Below are 6752 nucleotides of genomic sequence, written 5' to 3'. Positions count from 1 at the left end.
GTATTTTTCTGCTAAAATCCAGAATCTTGGCTGATTTCATCAATTCTAACACTTTCAAAATTAAAGTCAAAGTTGGTCTTGTGATTGTTTGGTTTAAGGCTTCTAATCATTCAAAAATCATTGAAACTGAAATTCATGTCAAAATTGTGTTTCTTACTGTCCTAAATCTGAAAAGTGTGTTTGCATTCATTCGAAATTTCAGTGCTTTATTCAAATTCTTGCAATTTGTGGCTTTTGAAATTAAGTGCTTAATTACAACAACTTTGATTTCCGCTTTCAAAATTGAATTTTGCATGAAATTGAGTCAACTTTTAAATTTCAAAATTTGCATTGCTTTTGACATTCCCTCTAAAATCATAAAATTCAAAATTTCAGTTTCCCTCTCTTTTTCAAAATTCAAATTTTGCATTTTTCGACAATCTTGGTAGGGTTCAATTTTGAGATTGCAACTTTAATTTGGCCTATCTACAGATCGTAAAATCACTCAATTTTTTCAGATTAGCTCTAAAATCATCATAACTTTCATCTCTGCAAATTTCAAAAAAAGTTGCAAGGACCGTGTGCACTCCGAGCGCCACGGTCCCGGACATTTTTTCCGAAATTTCGGGAGACTGTCGTGATTGCATTTAACAGCTTAAATCTGGAAGATTGGCTGATTTTACTGAAAATTGCTACCTCTAAAATTCAAAATCTTCTCTCTCTTTCTAGTGCATGAGTTTTACAACAATAAGCCCTACTTACACTATCCCCATTAGATGAAGTCGTCGAATTAAGTCTTTCCGAGGTTTAATTACCGAGGAGATAGAACCTAATTTGAATAGCCTTTTTAACGAGGACATGGGTAATTCCTCTAATCCTCCTAATGACGAAGAAGCTCTCCATGAGGTTTCTGTAGAACAACTTTCGAAATTGGATAATCAATTTGACAATTTTCGACAATGGATGTCTCAAGAATACCCTGATAGTCAAGCTCTTCCTTTAATTGAGGGTCTAAAACATATGCTTCAAAGTGATAAGAATGGAATTGATATTTTGCGTGGTATTGCACACATTGTGGATTCGAATGTGATGCCTATAAAGAGTTGTGCTGAAACTTTAGGTTATACACAACCTCCTACTCAAGTCAATCATTCTATTCCTTTGACAACTTCTATTGCTAGCATACCTACCTTTACATCAAACATAATGACTACCTCTATTCCCCCTGTGATCACCAGTCATGGGGGCAATCCTTCTTCTTCAATTAACCCTATTCCTTCACTCAATCCAACTTCTTCATTCATCCCTTCAATGAGTGTTCCTATTATATCTCCACAAACGAACATGACGCAAGGGGGCAATTCATTCAACCATTCTATTTCTCCTTGTAGTGTTCCTCCTATCCAATCATCTCCTATGACTAACTATCATAGTGTCCCACCACCTTACTCTTTACCTTCTTTCAATAACATAACACCTCCATCTCAATCTAACACATCTAATATGAATTCTTCGACTGAAGCGACCATTAATAATCTTGCACAAACTGTCTCTTCTTTACAGCAACAAATTGCCTCTATGAATCAATCTAAGTTTAGTGTGCCCACTTTCTCTTGACATTGTTCGAGCTATTCCCCCTAAACATGTTGAAATCCCGCATTTGGAGCTTTATAATGGTAAAGGTGATCCTCTAACACATGTTAAGACTTTTCAAACAATTTGTACTGATTTTGCTTATGACCAAAGGTTGCTTGCAAAACTGTTTACTAGAACATTAAGAGATAAAGCCCTACAATGGTATTGCTCGTTGCCTTCTTATTCTATTACTTATTTCGAACAACTTGCAAATGCTTTCATTCAACAATTTCAAAACAATATAAGTCCTAAAGTTACTTTGATTGATTTAATGCATTGTAAACAAGGTGTTAAAGAAAAAGTGACTGATTTCATTGGTAGATATAAGCATTTGTATGCTCAAATTTCTTTTCCAGTGCCTGACAATGATATTCAAAGAATCTTTATTTCTAATTTACAAAAAGATATTCGAGACAAACTTCTGTTTTCTGAGTTTACTTCTTTCCAACAGTTGTGTGCAACTCTTCACAATTATCAACTGACTGTGAGTCAAATGGAACAATCACATCCTATGGCTCCGAGTGATAAGGGTGATAGCAGTCAAGAACCATTTGGAAAATTTAAACCGAAAAGAGATTCCATCAAATTCAATGAAAACATCATCAACAATAATGTGAATGTAGCATCAGGTGTGCCTCCTATTTCTAAGTTTTTCAAGAAAGAAAGAAAGTATACTCCTTTGAATGAATCATTGCATAGTATTATGAATAAGTTATTGGAACAAAATGTGCTTACTCTTCCTCCTATAAGGCAAATTGATCCTGCAAAGATTACTTCACCTTATTTTGATAACAAATCTTTTTGTCAATTTCATCGTCAACCTGGGCATGATACTGAAAAATGTTTTTCTTTAAAGGGTAAAATTCAAGATTTGATTGATAATAATACTATCTCTGTTTCTGGAGTGAATGATAAAGGCAACACATCTGTAGCTCCTCCTAACCAAAATCTTTAGATTTTTATTGATCCATTACCTTCCCATACCTCTAATGCGATTGAGGCTAATGATTCCTCTCTCTCATCTGATGGTCTTGTGTCTATGACTCCGAATGTGATTAACTTTGTAGAGTAGCAAGAAAACCCTAAAGTACCTTCCATCACATTTGATTCTGGTGAAACCATTAGAGAACCTGATGGTCCTTTATACATAGTTGCAAAAGTCAAGAATACACCTTGCCATGGAGTGCTTATTGATCCTTCCTGCATGGTTAATGTTATTACTAAAGAATTTCTTTTTACTTTGCAATTGAATCAAGTAATCTAGGACAAAACAGATGTGATTGTGAAATTATTTGATGCATTTTCTTCTCCTGCAATTGGTTCTATTATATTACCTATTGAGGTCCATAACAAATCTCTTGATGTGAACTTTGCTATTATTCCTTCATCCAAACAATTTCGTGTGAAGCTTGGCTATCCTTGGCTATCTTCCATGAAAGCTATTGCTTCTCCTATTCATAAATGTTTGAAATTTCCCCATAATGGTGAAGTTGTTACTGTCAATCATAGTCTCTTTAAACCAGCTGAAAGAACCTCTAGTGTTCCTATTGAGTATTTTTGGCCTAAACAATTCCAAACTCTTCCTCCGCGAAGTGATCATCTTTTCAAATCTTATCAAAAGTGGAAAACAGATATGATCCTATCTCTAAGTGAACCTAGAACACCCAAACTTGATATTCCTATCGTTCTTGAGAAGGAAGTTCTTCCTTTGAAAGATAAAACTAATGTCTTTCCTCAAGAAGATTCCCAACCCATCCCTATGGATGTGACTATGTCTATGCCTAAAAAATTTTCTAAGAGTAGACCTATACCTCCTCGTCATGATGGACTTGGTCTCCTTCCTAAACCAAATATTCCTCCTTTATATGGAGCAGTTCCTCCTCCTTCTTTTTATAGAGAGAAGAGACCTTCTTCTTCTCCTATTATCCAGCCTAAGAGACCACAACCTAAACATCCAAGTGATAAGGATGAGAACATTCCTCCTCCTCAATCTTCTCCACTTCCTACTAAGAGTAGACGAAATCATTCTGCACGTGAACGCCGACGAAAGCGTCATCTTAGAGCTCAAGCAGCTGCTTCTCAAACTTTACAATCTCCAAAAACACCTTCAGCTAGCATTATTCCATTTTCTCCTCAATCAGAAATTGAGCCAAAATCTCCTAAACATAAGATGCATGATGGTCTTGATCCTGTGCGAGTTAAAGATCCTATTTTTATAAATCTTGATGATGATCTTGATATTCATGATGAAAATGTTTCTTCTCTTGCTTCTGATAGTGAATATGAACTTGTTGATATTGATAACCATTTATCTAACAAATTTTCTAAAGCACTTATCCTAGCTCCTAGACAAGAACAACGTGGCTCGGAACATTAACATAGCTCTTGTTTGGATCTTGTGATAGCTCCATCTGCTGTGTTGGATGTTCCTCCTCTAGCGTGTTCCCTGCCTTCCCGAAACATTGATCAGCAAGATCGGGGGGTAGATGACGTGCTAGACTAGTTTCATTAGCATAGCAGATTCTCTCCTCCTCTCTTTCGTTATTTCTTCTATATGTTATTCGCATTCTTCTATTTGTTGTCCTTAGTGTTGTCTACTTGAGGACGATGCAAAGCATTGAGATCTCTTTTGGTCTCTCTCATGTTGACTCAAAAGACACATGTGTTCCCTTCTTCTAGGTGACCTTCCTTGATTAGGGAATGAAGAACAATTATGCATACATACATATGATATACATGAATTATCATATAGCATACTGACCCTGAGGAAAGCGAAGTCACCTCGTGCTTTGTGTTTTGTGTCTATTATCCTTGGGTTTATCTCACACCTGGGGGCTAAATCCTTGCGATAACGTGCTCCTTTCCTTTCTCATTTCTTATGTGTATCACTACGTTAAAACAATCACCCCCGTTGAGGCGTGTGCGATCGCTTTAATGTAGGGGGGCATACACCCCGTCTATCCCTTCAAGATACTTGAAAATTTCTTGACGAACTTAGCTTTGCCTTGAAAATTTTTGGTATTTCTCTTACGTGACTCATAGTGAGGGAACCTTACTACTGACAGTCATGGTTCTCCCTCGTGATCTTCCCTTTTACTTTGTCAATCGAAATCGTAAGATCCTTAGTCCACTGGGGGCTTGGTGTGTCTTGCCTCCTTGACGTGGTGAAAGTCTTTCAATGTTGTTTCCTTGTACTTTACCGGAAGTATGAGCATACATACTCCCGCTAAAGTGGGGGCTAAATGTAGCGTCCTAAAATTGCGACACTTGCAATTTCGACTGCATTTCGGTCTTCACGATGGCGACGCAACACGGAACCTGAATGGAGACCCCAAAACCTGATTATGACACTAAAACTGCATTTTCTTGCACCCTGGCCTGAACCTCCTTTGCACCCTGCTGTCCCGGGAGGTGGGACCAGAGCGCCCAGCGCCCTGGTCCTTCAGGACCAGGGCACCCAGCGCCTTGGTCCCCCAGGACCAGGGCGCCCAGCGCCTTGGTCCCCCAGGACCAGGGCGCCCAGCGCCTTGGTCCCCCAGGACCATGGTGCCCAGCGCCCTGGTCCCTGGCCCTATTTTGGGCCCGGTCTCCTATGGGGCTTCGGGTCTTTTTGTTTGCAATTTGGAAAATAACATTTCCTGGTTGGCCCAAGGTCGGAAAAATCAGTCTATCAGCCCTAATTGACAAGTATATAAATGATATTTTCCTCTCTCATTTGGGGAGGATGGAAAAAGCGTGGAAACGATACTAAAAACATTCAAGCATTCAAGTATTCAAGCATTCCTTCAAGCAATTGATCATTCTAAGTCTCCATTCAAGGCTAAGTGTTGCATTCAAGACAAGGATTCAACCATTGAAGAAGAGATCACTTACTACATACTACTACAACATACAACAAACAACAACATCTATACCTTCGCACATAAGGATACAAACATCCTTACAACAAGGTATTAGTACTTGTTTTACATTACAGACATTTACATTTACAACATTTCTCATTTCTTGGTTAATTCCAAAACCGGGGTTTGACCTAAAGGCAAACCCCTAATCCCTAACCCCCCAATCGTCTTCGCTTTTCTGTGTGTAGGTTGTAGGTACACGACTGAAATTGAAGATCTAGAATCCTTGTGTAGAGACGAACAGATCCCCCTTCATTTTGCGGATTTTTCGGAGGACCGTGTGCACGCCGGGTGCCATCATCCTGTCAACTTTTGCTCAAATTTGCAGGACAGTGCCGTATCGACATTTTACTGCTAATTCCAGGTCCGCAGCTTCATCCTATATCCCTATCTCAATTTATAAGTGAATCTTTCTCACTTTCTATGCATTCCTAGCTTAATTCTTCTATCAACATTCTTTACAAAAGAGGGTAGTCTTGCTGTCTTAACCCTTGAAACTCATTTAGAATCCAATCTTGCATTGTGTGGGATTGGATCTTGTGGGTTTCAACCCCTCTTTTGAATGTAAAGTCTCCCCTAAGTGAAAACCATCAACCCTAGTGACCTCCCTTCTCTCTCCTTCGAGTTGGAAGAGGGGAGAGCAACTAGGGTTCGATCATTTTCCGCTTTACAGAACCTTTATGAGACAATAGGTTACTTGATAAAGGATGTGTTGGTCCATTGAGTTGCATGAATTGAGTTTTTTGCATCAACCTATTGCACTTAGTAGGAGTTAGTCATCCATCAACATCTTGTTCTTGCATTCTACAATTCCATTTTATCGAGTGGTGTATGGGGTTACATCTTATGTATTTATATACTTTTCTCCTTATAAAATTTATCAAAATTTTCATTAAGTATACTTATCATCATTATCAATCTTCAAAAACTTAATATATTTTTTATTTTGCTTTTCTAAGAGAGCCAGATAAACTGACTAAAAACCTAATATTTACTTTTGAGAAAATATACTTACTGTCTCCTATAATAATCATAAAAAAGATACATAATACAAATATTTTGACATGGAATATGTACAAGACTAAATATATTAGAAAAATAAGTTCCAATCACCTAAGAGATTTATGATAACTACAATAAAATAAATCAATCTTTTGTAAATACAATATTACAAAAATCAAACCCAAGAGAATAATCAATGTCTTGCAAGATTTTTTTATGCTTTTAAACTTTTCT

This window comes from Cryptomeria japonica, chromosome 2 (assembly GCF_030272615.1).
Source record: "Cryptomeria japonica chromosome 2, Sugi_1.0, whole genome shotgun sequence".
NCBI classification, from domain to species: Eukaryota; Viridiplantae; Streptophyta; class Pinopsida; order Cupressales; family Cupressaceae; genus Cryptomeria; species Cryptomeria japonica.
Note: the sequence above shows the minus strand (reverse complement) of the source record.